Raw genomic sequence first — 14976 nt, 5'->3', positions numbered from 1 at the left:
TAATTGAACAATAATAAAATAATTAAAAATAAATAAATAAATACACATACTTTCAAATTTAAAAAATACCTGCTGGAGGTAAAACAGTCCACATTTCCCTGTCCTGGGGGTTATACCAACCCCTCTGTCTTCACCGTGTCTTCTTTTACCAGTAAGGTGGACAAGGTTTTTGTTTGCTTGTGTCAGGGGTTGGGTTGCTTTGTTCGTTTCTGGCTTTGCAAAGTACTTTCACACAGAAAAAATGGAAATCAGGGGCCATATGCATGAATATCAGTTTAACTCCATCTTTATTTTACTTTATTTCCAGCTTTATTGAGATATAATTGACATACAGCATTGTCTAAGTCTAGGGTGTGGAGCATAATGTCTTTATCTTAAAAAGCTCAAGATCCTGTTCATTAAGAATTAAGGCCTAAAAAAATCAAGTAAAGAACTTTTTTAAAGTAAAAAAAGAGCTATAAGGTATGTTTGGTCTAAAGAGTAAGAGACAAACAAAAACAGGGAGAGACGGGGAAAGGCTAAAATAGAGAGTGAAGTTAACTGGAGATACAAAAACTCCCACGCAGGAGAGAGGGCAGGGGAGACCGACAGACCGATGGACAACCCAGTGGATGGACAGGGCACCGTGGCAGGAGGTGGGTAAATCTCGTGGTGAAGCGGGAACGAGATGTCATCTCAGTTCTCTGTGCACTCCGCCAAGAGCGGACCCCTGCTGCCCTGGGTGCTGCATTCCAGGGGTGAACAAGTGCCCCCCCAGAGGGCACTGCCCCTTCTCTGCCTGTAAGGAAAGCGTGGCCATCTCCACACTCAGCATGTCCCTCCTGTGCTCACCCACAGGACAAGGAACGCAGAAAAATTTTAGTTTTTACCTTTAGGATCTCTGGGTTTTGCAGGATTTTCACTTTGCTGACATAACATACCCCCAAAGCCTCCGATTTTTAGAAGATAATAAACACAGCCATGAGACATGAAAAACGCATCCAGGGTCACATCTCCAATCTTTCATTCCGCATGGAGGCTCGGCCCTGAGGCGACTTTCCCAGGACCTCGCAGCCTGACAAGGGGGTCTGAGCCCAGTCAGGGAGGGAGCAAGCATCCGCGCCTCCAACAGCGGGTGGGGCAGCGGCACCAGCACAGCAGCCGGAGCCTGTCGCCTGTCTCCCCCGGGGCACATCTGCGGGCTTGGCTCTGTCCCCAGGCCACGCCCTGCTGTGGGGGCTGCTTTCAATCAACGATAAATAAACAGCGAGAGTCAATAAACTGTAGAATGATAAATGCCCCCTTGCCGCAATATTTCCTTCCCAGAAGATGGAATATGACACGCAAGGAAATTTCTTTTCACCAAAATGATAAATATTTATCCAAAGATATGAACAGGATGCTAAAGCAAGCCATGGAGTGATTTTACTTCCTGTCAGTGCAACATTTTCTCCAAGTCCTTGGCACTGTCAGCCCAGAGTGGACGCACAAAGTGAGGCCGGCTGACCGACCCTGACCACCAGTCTGGCTACAGTCTAAGCCCAAGCGCCCCCAGGGGATGGGACCGCTGGGACACGGCGTTGGGGTATCTGTTCCACTCCAGAAATGCCATCAGGCCGCCGCCCCAAACCCACCCAACTAGTGGCCAAGGCAAGTCCCATGTCCAACAGAAGCTCCAAGACCTATGTCTCAAAAGAGACTGGTCCCAATGCCTGGGGCCCCCGTGGAGGAAGTTTCCCCCAGTAGAGGAGGTTTCTGTGAGGTGCTACAGCCACTTGGCACTACCCAGCCACAGCCCAGGATCTCCTTCTATTCCCAAGGAAGTGAAACACCTTATTCACCCCTTATGGACAGTAAAAAAAAAACAAACCATAATTCCGATCTTATAGCTGAGAGAACCCAAGTGCAGCAGGTCCCGTCTCACGGACACACTGAACTCAATCTAACGTGTTATGAGCACTACTGAACGCCAGCTACAGGATACCCTAGTAGGGGCTGCATGGGAGTACCTGGGGGAGAGTGAGTAGCAATGACTTCCTAATAGAAAACTGTTCTAATTCTGATTTTGTACAAATCGTCCATTCAGGGTACACTGGCCTTTTTCTTGTCCCCACTTCTGGCTGGCTTTGCCTGCTGTTCCTACTAATGCCTCTCTGAGAAGCTAATACAGAAAAAGTTAGGTTAAGCATGGAATTCTTTGCTAATATGAAAGTCAAAGATTACACCTGAATACCACTAAGCTCTGTTGTCTGAATCCCTTATTATTCTGTTGGTTTGGGGGTTTTGGGGGGGGAGGGGGTTGGGCATGGGGCAACAGCACCGCCCAGGTAGAGAGAACACACCTGCCGCAGCTTTAATCCACACTCAGGGTCTCAGTTTCTCTACTTAGAGAACAGGTGCTGATGCCTCTTCCCCCAACAATCCTTTCACCGTTCATGAGGACTGTGTCTGCCAATCAAGTCTCCGGATGTTAGTTAAAAGACCTGGAGCCTCCTCTTGTCTTCATAGTCATCTCCAATTAATAGCCAATGCACAGAGAAATGACCTTAGTAATTTAGGACACAGGGCTGACAGAACACGTGTGCAAGAGGGACACCCCTGCAGTGACGGCGCACGCACTGCTGGTCCCCTTGAAAGGACAACTACAATAGACTGACTTAGAGGTGATCCTGCCCAAGGCAAGGGGTATGCTACGTGGCATCTGATGAATTCTTCCAGCATTATACATCTGAATCCTGATTCTACATCCCTAAAATATCTGAAATTAAAGGAAAGGCCGTCGATGAGCACTACTGAATTTTGTAGAAAATACAGCCATAGGAGTGATGCACTTAACTTCCTTTACAGAGTGTTTGATTGCAAGAAAATAAATAACCAAGATTCAAAAAGCAAGGGGAAATACAAAACATGTAATCTGTTGATGTCTTTCACTGTCAATATGAGAAACAACATATGCTGACTCTTTGTTGACGTGTTAATATTTTACAGGTAAAATTCCCCAAGATTTTTTGCTCATGAAGGCAGACCCAGCCCCCATGTCAGTGCATCACACAGTGCCAAGTGCAGCAAGTCAAGAACATAGGACAACAATGGAAAGCAAGTGGTCACTGGCTTAAAACAACAGCACTTTGCAAGTGATAAGCTTCAATCAATTGATTAGTACTCCTCAAAGTGTTGCGTATTGATCCTCTGCATCAGGACACTATATGAGCTTTGCAGAAATGCAGAGGCCTGGATCTCACTTAATACCCAGTGATTTAGAGTTTCTGAGCAAACGGCTTTTTTTTTTACAAGAATCCCTACAGATTCTCAAGTACAGTGGACTTTGAGATTGCTACCACAGAAACCATCTCATGTCTCCACCACTCCGGGGGTTCTAGCTCAGGCTCCATGTGGCAGTGACTCGATGACTTGAGATGAAAATCTACTAGGAGTCTCACCCTCTCATTTCTGTCATACACTCAAGCTCACATTCCAGCTGAATTCCTGTAGCTCTTATTATTGAGAGGAAATTGCTGCATGTTTATGAATTACCCTTCAGTGGCTCTCAAAGACTGAATATGGTAAGATTTGATTAATTCAGACCTGTTAGACACAAGATCACATTTATGTGGGAGGGGTCAAAATCAATGGACCTCTTTAATAGAGATGTTTTTTCCTGTGGCATAATAATAACGTATTCTAACTCACAAACAAAAACCAAATTTTAGATCTGAGCTTTTGGCCTTGATGTAAATTGAGATATGCCGGAAAATCTCCCAACCACCTCACCTACCCCGTGGTCCCTCATTACCAATTGTTACAGATTATTTTCCTCTGCTTTCACAAGCATCCTGGTTCTGAATCCAGATAACTAGTGACAAAGAGAAGGAAACAGTCATTACTAAAGCACATGACATACCAGGCACTGCTTTCCTCAGTTCTTTCTTATGTCATTGATTCATCATCGCCATCGCCCTGGGGTAGATATTATGAGCCCTATGTTACAGCCGAGGACAGTGGGTCAGTCACATGGCTACTGAATGATAAAGCCAGAAACGATGCCAGATCTCTGCCCTCCAGATCTGGGAGCTGCCCTTATCACACGAGGCAGCACCTACTTCCAGTGCCAACACACTTGAAGGAGGCCACTGGTTTGTCACACTAGGGAGTAACTGATGTCATGGGGAAAGAGTACTTCAAAGTCCCGCACGAAGGTGTCCCTCTAACTAGATGTGTAACCTTGAGCAAAGTCACTTAATTTCTTTGCGCCTCAGTTTCCCCATCCATAAAAGAGGATACCATCTCTTTCTTTCTTATGAGGAGTAACTGAAATTAACAGGTGACAACGTGAACATATCTAACACCACAGCAACAGGTGATCAACTTTAGCTTTTGTTCTTCTCTTTTCTTTTTTTTTTTTGAGTATCAACTGGTTCAGTAAAAATATTTTTCTTCCATATCCCTGAGCCAGCTCAGGAAGAGAATGGATAAACAGGAAGAGTAAATTAGGGATGTAAAGAGGCCTTGGAATGTGGAAGACAAAATGAGTATCAGCAGGTGGAATAAGAATATAGAGGGAAAAACAGACGGACACCCCAATCTGACTTCTAGTTGGCACGTGCGTGAAGCCCGCTCTGACGAAGGTCCCACCGCGCCTGTCTGGGACACAGAAAACACTTAGCAGCAGCAGCGTGTCTTAAGGAACATGGTAAAGAATTCCGTGTCCTCACACCCAACCAAAGTTCCTCCCTTTCAGAATGAACATCCCCCTTAAAATGAGAATTTCACTAATGCTGAACCATGTTAAGACACTTTCTTCCTAATACCATACACTATACTAAACTCTACAGCTGACGGAAATACTCGTAACTTCAAGAGGTCACCTGATTATGAAAAGCAGCACATGCCAAGCTACCAGAGGAGAAAGACACCTCACATCTCGTGTCTCGGCCACCACAACACAACCCCTGTGAAAGGGAGGCATTCCCGGCTTCATGTTCCAAATGAGACTGGCCTTCCCCTACTTTACCACACCACTCAGAACTAGAGAAAAAACTTCTCTGAGTTCCTCTTGTTCCCAAGACCAGCACGCTAAGGACTCTTTTGCTCCTCCCTTGGCCACCATCTTGCTAGGAGCTGCAAGGAGAACACCTGCCCAGTGGCTCTTTGTCATCCTACCAGGCCATCAGGTCCAACGCTGTCATGATTCCCATGCCAGGTACCTGTTAACCAGAAGCCTGAGCTCCCCCATCATCCATCATCCCACACACTCTGTCCCTCCACTGCTCTTTCCCAGTCACCCTCTGCATCCCAAACCCGTGCATGCTGTCCCCTGGTCTTTCATCATCGAAATACTCTTGTTATGTATCAAATTGTGCTCCCCCTACTTTCACCCAAGTTCTTACATTACAGTCCTGAACCTCAGTACCTCCAAGTGTGACCTTATTTGGAAATAGGGTCATTGCAGATATAATTAGTTAAGTTAGAATGAGTCCATGCTAGAGTAAGGGGGCCTCCAATCCAATATGATTGGTGTCCTTATAAAAGGGGAAGTTTGGAGACAGGCATGCACACAGAATGCGATGTTGGAGTTATGCTGCCACGGGCCAAGGAACTAGCAGCTAGGAGAGGGGCCTGGAACAGATCCTTCCCTTGTGCCTTCAGAGGGGACAGTGCCCTGCCAACATGGTGGCTTCAGACTCCTGGCCTCCAGAACAGCTAAGACAATACATCTCTGTTGTTCTAAGCCACTCAGTTTGTTGTAATCTGTTATGCATCCCCAGCCACCTGATGAAATGAATTCTTCTGTGAAAACCACCTTCCCCAGCTGCCTTCCCGTGACACGGTCTCTTCTACAGCCCTTCTGAATGGAGGATTCCTGCTTCTCCTCTCTCTCCATACAAAGTCTGGAAGTAAACTAGATGTCCACCTTGCTCCTTCTAATCCACGTCTTCTCTCTCTAGTCCAGATCTTTTGAAGTTCAAGCCATCATACTCTTCCTACTATTACTGTCGTCCACAAATCTGGGTCACTCCTCATCACTGATTGGTTATCACCACAAGCTTCTTTGCACCCCAGTTTTATCAAAACAATATATGACAACACCACTCTGGTATCTTAGTTTCTCCACCTCCGCAGGTCCCAAGGTCGGTTTCCTCCACTCCAACCCAGTCTTCCATTCTGACTTGTCATCACCATTAACTGGGCCACCACCACAATCTCAGCCTCAAGCCTCCCACTGCTGAACACCAAGTTCTGCACCTTCAGCTCATCCACTCCACACACATCCTCCAGCCATTCTTTACTGCCAGTTGTCAAGATGTCCTGTTCACTGTCACCCTACTTTCCTCCTTGATCCCTCCTCTTACAGCTTCCCTCCTCTGCTTTCCCAGTTTAAATGCCGTTGGTCCTTACTTAGAATCACTGCCTTGAAACATGCTTCACTTTGTCTCCCTTTTCACTCTAGCACAACTATACAGCAAACGTTCTAGTTCCATGAATTAATCTGCCTATTGTAAGTCTCTGTCTGAGAAGTTAAATTTGCCAGAGTAAAACATGCCACCATGCTGTCCAAACTCCCTTTAAAGTTATGACTGGGAAAATGTCTTTACCAGCTTCCATTTCTCGCTACCAATTATCTACCATCCTCCCAGCCATAACCTCTCATTCCTTGAAAAGTTTAACCCTCAAGACTTTGGTTGGCATAGCTCAGTGGACTGAACATGGGCTGTGAACCAAAGTGTCGCAGGCTCGATTCCCAGTCAGGGTACATGCCTGGGTTGCAGGCCATGACCCCCAGCAACTGCACATTGATGTTTCTCTCTCTCGCTCTTTCTCCCTCCCTTCCCTCTCTAAAAATAAATAAATAAAATCTTTTAAAAAAAGAAAAGAAAAGTTTAACCTTCAAATTGTATCACTCTTTCCATCACTTTTCCTGTGATTTATCAGCAATGGTAGTATTCAAGTAATTGACCCATTTAATACTATGGATTGCTATGGCATATCAGTCTCTTCACACGTGGTCTTGCCCTCCACCTTACCTTAAGCACACACTTCAGTGGTTACACTGGATCTGTCGTTAGTGACTGCGATCCATAATCTCAGTTTCAAGGATACCATTCTCTAAGCTCTAACTTCTACCTTCCCAGCTTATTTCCTTTCCCATATTAATCCAACACTCTATTTGCCCTACTGGGATATCCAATCCACGGGTCCTACCACCACCCTTCTCAAGTCTCCCCTTCACTTTTTAATAGACTTAGACCCAATCAATACCCATCATTTTAATCACCCTGGTATATACCCTCGTCTAATTTGCTTCTTTCATATTTGACAAAACTCCAATCTGTTAACACCTAACTCTAGATCTCCCACCCATCTGCAGCTGAGCATCTGATTGTGGCTAAAGAAAAACAGACCCATGCTCACTGCTCTGTATGACCACACATCTCAAAAAGGCTAACACTGCCCAGCAATCTTCTAATTCTTCTGACATTCCCACGTTGCAGACACCTGTCGTCATACTGGTTCTGTCCTCACTCTCAGCTGAAAGACTTGCCTCTTAATTTCCTAATAAAATAGAAGCTTTTAAGAAAGAATTCCCATACCCTTCCTACACAGAGTTTACCAGCTTACCTACGTCTGTGCCCATGCCCTCTACCTTCCCTCCTGTCACATGGCTGAACTGCTCATGCTGTGTCTACAGCTAACCCCTCTGTTTAATTATCTGGATTTCACTCCCTTACTCCTACTTGAGGACATTGCTCCTGCAATTATCCACTCTGTTCATTGTAATACCACTTTTCTCACCAGTGTAAACTATGCCATAATAGCTCCCATCCTAAAAATACCCTACTTAATGCCACAGTCTTCCCCAGGACCTCCCCCGAATTTCTACTCTTGTCTATACAAACACTCCTCCAAGGAGCCGCCTATGATAGCTGTCTCCAGGTTCTCAGTCCCTCCAAGCAGGACGTTAGCTCAGCATTTCACTAAGCTCACTCATATGGCCACACCCAGTGCTTGGTCCCCAGGCCCCTCCCACTCTCAGCAGCACTGAGCACTGAAGGCCCAAGAATGGCCTTCTCGAAACACCTTCTTCTCTCGGCTTCCAGGACAAGACATGTTACTGTTTTGCCTCCCACTTCACAGGTGGTTCTTTTTCCATCTGCTTTACGGAATTCTCCCTCTGTTCTTATTTTTAAGGATGTTTAATTTTTATTGAATTCATTGGGGGACATTGGTTAGTACAGTTACGTAAGTTTCTGGTGTAGAATTCTACAATACACCATCTGTAGATGGTATCGCGTGTTTACCACCCGAAAACACAATGGGGTGGGGTGACCAGGGTCAGAGTCTAGCTGGGTTAGATGGCAAGGATCCTGGAAGGCCTGAGAAGTGACTTGGTCCTCACGTCAATTTCTTCCCTTTCCCTTTCTTCCTTAGATAGCCACGAAAAATCTTGGCAAATGATTTCTCATTTATCTTTGTACTCTACTTTTAATGTATGCCTCATCATTCAGCACAAGGCTTAATCTCTTTCAGTGAGCCAACTCTAATTCTCACAGAGTTAGGGTGATCAGGTTTTGGCAATCGAGATATATAGAATTAAATTAACAGGCTTTATAGAAAAGGTGGTGAGAGCTGTTGTTCATTATGATTTGGGTCAGCAATCTTCAACCTTTGTCATCTTGTGGCACGCATAAAGTAATTACTGAAATTCTGTGGCACACCAGAAAAATGCATTATATTTTTGCCAACCTGACAAAACATAGGGATCACTTTGATTTATTCACACCAGGTGGCTGTTGTTGTGTCGGCTGTTGGCATTTTTGCATTTGACGCTCTGAGGGAAAAGAAGTCAGTGCCGCTGACTCAGGGTTATCTGAGACTATACCTATGCCCCAGGGGCTCTAATCTAGTCCAGTAGTTGAACATTCCGTCTCCGTGCTGATGGTTCACTCACTCAGGCTCCAGATGTACATATCCGATCACCTACAGGACACCTCTGAGTATCCCAAAACCGAACTCTTGATTTCTATTCCATGGCCTCCGCGATGGCTCCCTTCCAAGTCTTTCAAAAGTGAAAGAATGTCCTGTTACTGCCCCAACTGTCCAGTCAAAAACCCAAGAGTAGTCTTTGATCTTCCCCTTTCTCAGACTCTCCACATTCAATCCATCGGCAAGGCTGGTTCAGAGCATGATCTCAATACATATGTATGGATCGAATGAATAAATGTATGAACAAGTAAGCATGTTCGACCTCTTTGTGCCAGGAGTAGAAACTGTGAAAAACTACTCCTTACAGTCCAGAGATACAAGCAATGGCACTCATTCTTCACATGCATTTTAAAGAACTTAGGGGAAATGAAACCTGTAATGTAGATGCTGAGATTTATAGCAAGAGTCCTCAGTTCTCCAATTTGGTCACTTCCCCTTAAATTACTGGTACAGTCTGCCCAGTAGTGCTATTTTGGGAGATCTAATTTCTCTTCCGTTAACCAGTTTAAATGAGTTCTCACATGCTGCATTTTTAAATCTTTGCTCTCTGAATATAATAAATCCCTAAACTTCTGTAGTATATTGATTGCCAACTATTGACTTTGTAATTTCTCAGGTGAAAACCTGGAGAACAACATTAATTAAACTAACTTTTTAGATGAAGGGAGCAGAAGCACTGGTGTACCAAAGCAGAAAGATAATGAGTCACATCCAATTATGTCTGGCAACAACCTCTGAAGGTGGAATAAATAAGGTGTTTTCTTCACTTAATATTTTAATCCAGTATTATCTATTTCCTTTCAACCCCAAATTCAATTAGGAATGTAAATAATTAATGTTCTTAGAAATAAGAAACACTAATTCACCTTTCTTCTGATACACAAAGAACATTAGTGTCTTTAAAAATGGCATGGTTCATTACTTTTGCAATAAAGGAGCAAAAATATTGAGCCAGGGTTGCCATACACACTCATTAGCATCTTTGCTTTAGTGACTGTTATCCATATTCTTTTAAAACTCTTTTGAGTACAGAAAGGACTTACCAGATGATAAGTATATAAATCATACACTTTAATAAAAGTTTTCCTGATGTCCAGGTTGTAAATTCACTCCCCACACTGACAAGTCAGTCACAAGACAGTTCACCTTGACATAGCCTCCTATGGAGGTACCCAATGGTCACAAGGTCAACTAGAATGCAAGAAACACAGACTACCCACCACCCCTGGAAAATCATTTCATAACACATACATTCTTGACTGTAAGTCTATAGTATCATTTGAAAATCCTCTCACCTGGGTGATTAACTGAGTCAGTTCTGTTCTTCCATCTGTAGTATGGCAAAACTAATACACATACAAGGAGTAACATAACTATGCTGAAAGGAAATGAAGAAGCAAATGACTTGGAGAGGAGCAGGGACTTCCAACATGAGAAGATGGGAAGCATGGAGCTCTCTGTGTCCACTGAAGGCCTGACTGGAGGTGCCACAGGACGCACACTTTTTAATAGTCAGGAAGAAATTCTTGACACCAAATAGACACCACGGAAAGTTATTAGGTAAAACGTGCAGTTACTTCTTCACTGGGCAGGGAGACAGAGTGATCAACGACCTTTGTTCCTGGAACCATGGATGAAAAACAATGAATGCAAAAAGGGCTTTGCGCACTTGCTTCCTACAGCAATCACGAAAAACTACCACTAAAGTCAAAGCCCTCCACGACAGGACTAACGATATGACCTTGAACAAGGTAACTTCTCTCCCTTCAGTTTTCTGTCTAAGACCATGGATAACAACAGCACCTGCCCCAGGGGACTGGTTTGAAGGTTAGTAATAATAGCTAACACTTAAAAGTCTGCTGTGCGCCAGGCACTATTAATGGACTTTAGTGGTATAAACTTACTTAATTCCCTAGAGCAACTATAAGAGACGATACATGAGATACTATCATTATCGTTATTTTTAACTCTTTTGTTGTTTATGCTATTACAGCTGTCCTCATTTTTCCCCCTTTGCTAATATAGCCCCTCCCCTTCCCACAGTCAACCCCTGCACCGTTGTTCATGCTTATTTTGTAGCAGAGGACACCGGGGCACAGAAATGTACACCAGGGACCAGCGGTGTCAGCATCGCTCAGGAGCCTGTTAGAAATGCAGAATCTCAAACTCCACCCCAGATTACTGAATCAGAATCTGATCTTTTAAATTAAGTGTATTGTGGTAACATTGGTTAATAAGCTTATGTAGGTTACAATTATACAATTCTGTGACACACCATCTGCATCCTGCACTGTGCACCCCCCGCCTAGTCAAATCTTGTATCACCGTATATTTGACCCCCTTTACCCTTTACTCCCTCTTCCCCTTCCCTCTGGTCACCATTGTAATGTTGTCTGTGTCTACCAGTTTTTGTTGGTTTGTTTTTCTTGTTGTTCACTTGTGGCTTTCAGTCTTATACCCTACATGTGTGTAAAAGCGTATGGTTCCTAACTTTTCCCATCTCCCAAGAAGACATACAAATGGCCAACAGATATATGAAAAGATGCTCAACCTCACTAGCTACTAGGAAAGTGCAAATCAAAACTGCAATAAGATACCACCTCACACCTGTTAGAATGGCTGTTATCAACCAACTAATAACAAGTGTTGGAGAGGTTGTGGAGAAAAGGAACCCCCATTCATTGCTGGTACAGCCACTATGGAAAACAGTAGGGTGGTCCCTCAAAAAGTTAAGAATACAGTTGTTAACAAATAACTCAGCAAATCCCCCAATTTGAAGACATTTATTCGCAAAGATATCACTACCTATGTTCATTGTAGCATTATTCACGGTGGTCAAGACAAAATCTTTTGCTTTTCGATGAGACCTACACATGAACCTTATGCCTGTAAAGTTTCAGAAGCACTTGCTTAAACCACCTGGCCAGAAGGGGTGGATCAGGTTTTGAACTTCACAGGTCTCACTCCATGACCACTGTTCTACTGTATTTACCTCTTTGTATTAGAGAATGCATACGAAGTGCCTAGTGTACCAGTAACGGGTATTGGCAGTCATCACAGTATTCCAGGGATGGTTTGTACTTAGCTCTGCCTGGAGGTAAAAGACTCTATGTATTGAGTTTAGACTCAAACAAACAAACAAAGGGCTGAAATCATCACCTAACACTAAGCACTGACAGGAATTTCAATCACAAAATTCTAGAATTTCAACATAAAAGGGAACATGAAGAGCTAAGAATGCAATTATCTTGTTTTTATTTCTATGGAAATCAATGCTGAGAGAGAGAGATAAGGTCATCTGACCAAGGTCAACCAGTCAATCAGGGGTATAGCAAAGACGTGAACCTGGGCTTCATAAATAAATCCCCAATCATGCAATCATTACCGACTCCTCTTCATTCGCTGCTACTGAGCAGGTCAAGAGAGATAATTGAGTAAGTGTAAGCAATCAGGGGATGCGGGCGGGTTCACATCGCTGTTTAAAGTGCTCTGCCGACCACAGAGGCTACTTTAACGTCTATGAATATAAAATATCTTCCTAATGTGTTTCTTCACGAACCAGTTGTTTACTGGCTTCCCAGTCGGTTTTCTCATGGGACTTCTCCTGGCATTTGGCCAGAAGACTGATGTTGCAATATGGGTGTTGTATAATATTGTAAATTTTGGGCAATAGTGTAGTTAGCCTTCCCTAACAACCCCTCTTTCTAACCAACATCAATTCTTATCATTCCAGCCATCTTCATAGGAAATATTTTAAAAGGCGACAATGCTTTTATCTTCCCTAAATTACATCACAGTCTCTCCTACACACACAGGAGTCCCGGTTCCATAAATATTTGCCTTCCGATTAGTCCAGCCAGATTTTATTTTCTGCCTGCCCTCTGCACACTAATAGAGAAAAATGCTCTCCATCCAATAACCAAGAGCCAATTTCATACTAACTGCAAAAAAAAAAAAAAAAACCAGGGGAATTTTCATTGACAAGTGTGCCTGAAAGCACAATTATTTATCACTGTTCTAAAAGTCAGATGAAAACAAGTAAGATAAAATACATTATAAATTTAAAAGAGAAAAAGACAGAAGCATTATTCTATTTATTTTCATGTATTTTGATTCTTGACCTGTAAAATCCAAGAGAATCAATTCAAAAAAACTTTAGATGAGCTGTTTGTCTGAAAATCCATAACGTGTTTGTAGCTACTGGCTGCTTCAAAGAGCTCTCTCAGATTGTACATGCTTCTCAAAGCCAAGGTCTTCCATATCTGAGTAGTAAATGGAACCTGCAAACGACGTTCCTCTCTTCGTGGAATCAGCATGCGCTTGTTCAGGCTGGCTCTAATCAATTTTACAATCTCCTTCATTTTCACGATAAAGGGGGGAATTCAGGACTCCCTGTCAAGGTAATTTTTGTGTTCTGAGAAAATCTCAGTTTAAATGTCATCACACTTCCAGCGGTTGTCTTGTGGGCGCTGATTTATTCCCTCAACAGAACGGGTTCTCAGTTCCAGAGCTCAGGGGCCGCACTAAAGATGCGCAGATGAAGATGAGCTCACTGGGCTGGCTCTACGGCAGCAGAAAAAGAGCATGCACGAAAATTCAAGTGGGGCATAACACATATAATAAAAGCGTGTGTTGTGAGACCATCAGGAAAGCCATCTTTACTTGTAGGACCCCTTGAAATCCACTTTCAAGGGTCTTCACACAGAACCACAGGCCACTACTGTGAACTAAGAATGGTTTTGAAAATGGCTGAATGCATGTATCAGCTACTCCAGGGAAACCAAGGGATGTGTTTGGGTTCAACGCTGTCACCAAATTATAGTATGTGGATTGCTACTTGCTAAACACACACACACACACACACACACACACACACTTGTCTGTTAGACAATCCCTGAAAAAGACATTTTGGCCTTAATTTGGTTTGCTTTTTTGTGGTTGTTGAAGTACAGGGACCACTGGACTAAGGCTGTTGCCTAGTCAGCAAGCACCCTGCTGTGACATAACACTAATGTGACGGCCTCCCTGCACAGGCTGGCTCGGCCCCCGTCCGGATACAGCGTGCTGGTGCTCCCAGGCTGTGCCTGAGCTGAGAAAGAGTCTGTTGGAACACTGGCACGGAGCTCAGGCTTTAAGCTGTCCGACATACACATGACTTCTCCTCAATTCACGATACAATAATTACCTGAAGCTGCAATGGGAATCCTCTTACCACAGGCTTAAAAGGTTGGTTTTGTTTTCTCAATGGATAAATACTTCTGTGTTGTCCCTTTTTCTGATATGGATGCTAGGATTCCATCAGGACTTCCCACATTTGTTTGATTTTCCTTTTCTCCTTTCAGAACCATCCCTATATTACGTGAGGACACGAACTCTCTTCATTTTCTCACTTTCTACATCATTCGCGCTACTCAATTACTATTTTCATTCCTGATGTAAACGCACACCCCGTCTTACAAGCACACTCTCTTATTCTCACTGCCTGTGCTCTGTGGGGTCATACAGAATTGACGATCTTCATAAAGCATGGCAAACAATGAGGGGGTCTTCCGAGTGAGACGCTCGTGCCCCGGGTTACATGAAAGTGTTCGGAGAGGAAGCCAGCTACGAGTAATTTCCAAGCAGAGCATCTCCAGGTCCTCAGCTTTACTGTGGCCATGGCCCTGCACTAGAGGCATCTTGCCGGCCCTGGCCTTCCACGCTATACACGCGGACACCCCATCCACCCACACCTGTCACTCACCAGCCACTTCTCTGATTGCTTAGTCATCTGCACCACACACCAGTAGATGCAGATCAAGGAAAAAGTGCTGTGATTAACATAGGTGTCGTCCACCTCGCATCCTCCACGTTTTTAGCTTTCGAATTCCACTGAACCCCACCCACCTCATTCCAATAATCAGTAACATCCAGATGCAGATGAGAAGCGAAAGCACCTCTTTGTGAGCCTTTTTGGGGGTTCCAGTTCAAGGCGGTGACGTACAGAGTTCTAAAACTCACCTCCTTCCACGGACA

The sequence above is a fragment of the Phyllostomus discolor genome, chromosome 3, assembly GCF_004126475.2.
Source record: "Phyllostomus discolor isolate MPI-MPIP mPhyDis1 chromosome 3, mPhyDis1.pri.v3, whole genome shotgun sequence".
Classification (NCBI taxonomy): domain Eukaryota; kingdom Metazoa; phylum Chordata; class Mammalia; order Chiroptera; family Phyllostomidae; genus Phyllostomus; species Phyllostomus discolor.
The sequence above is the reverse complement of the archived record's forward strand: the minus strand, read 5'-3'. Positions refer to the sequence as shown.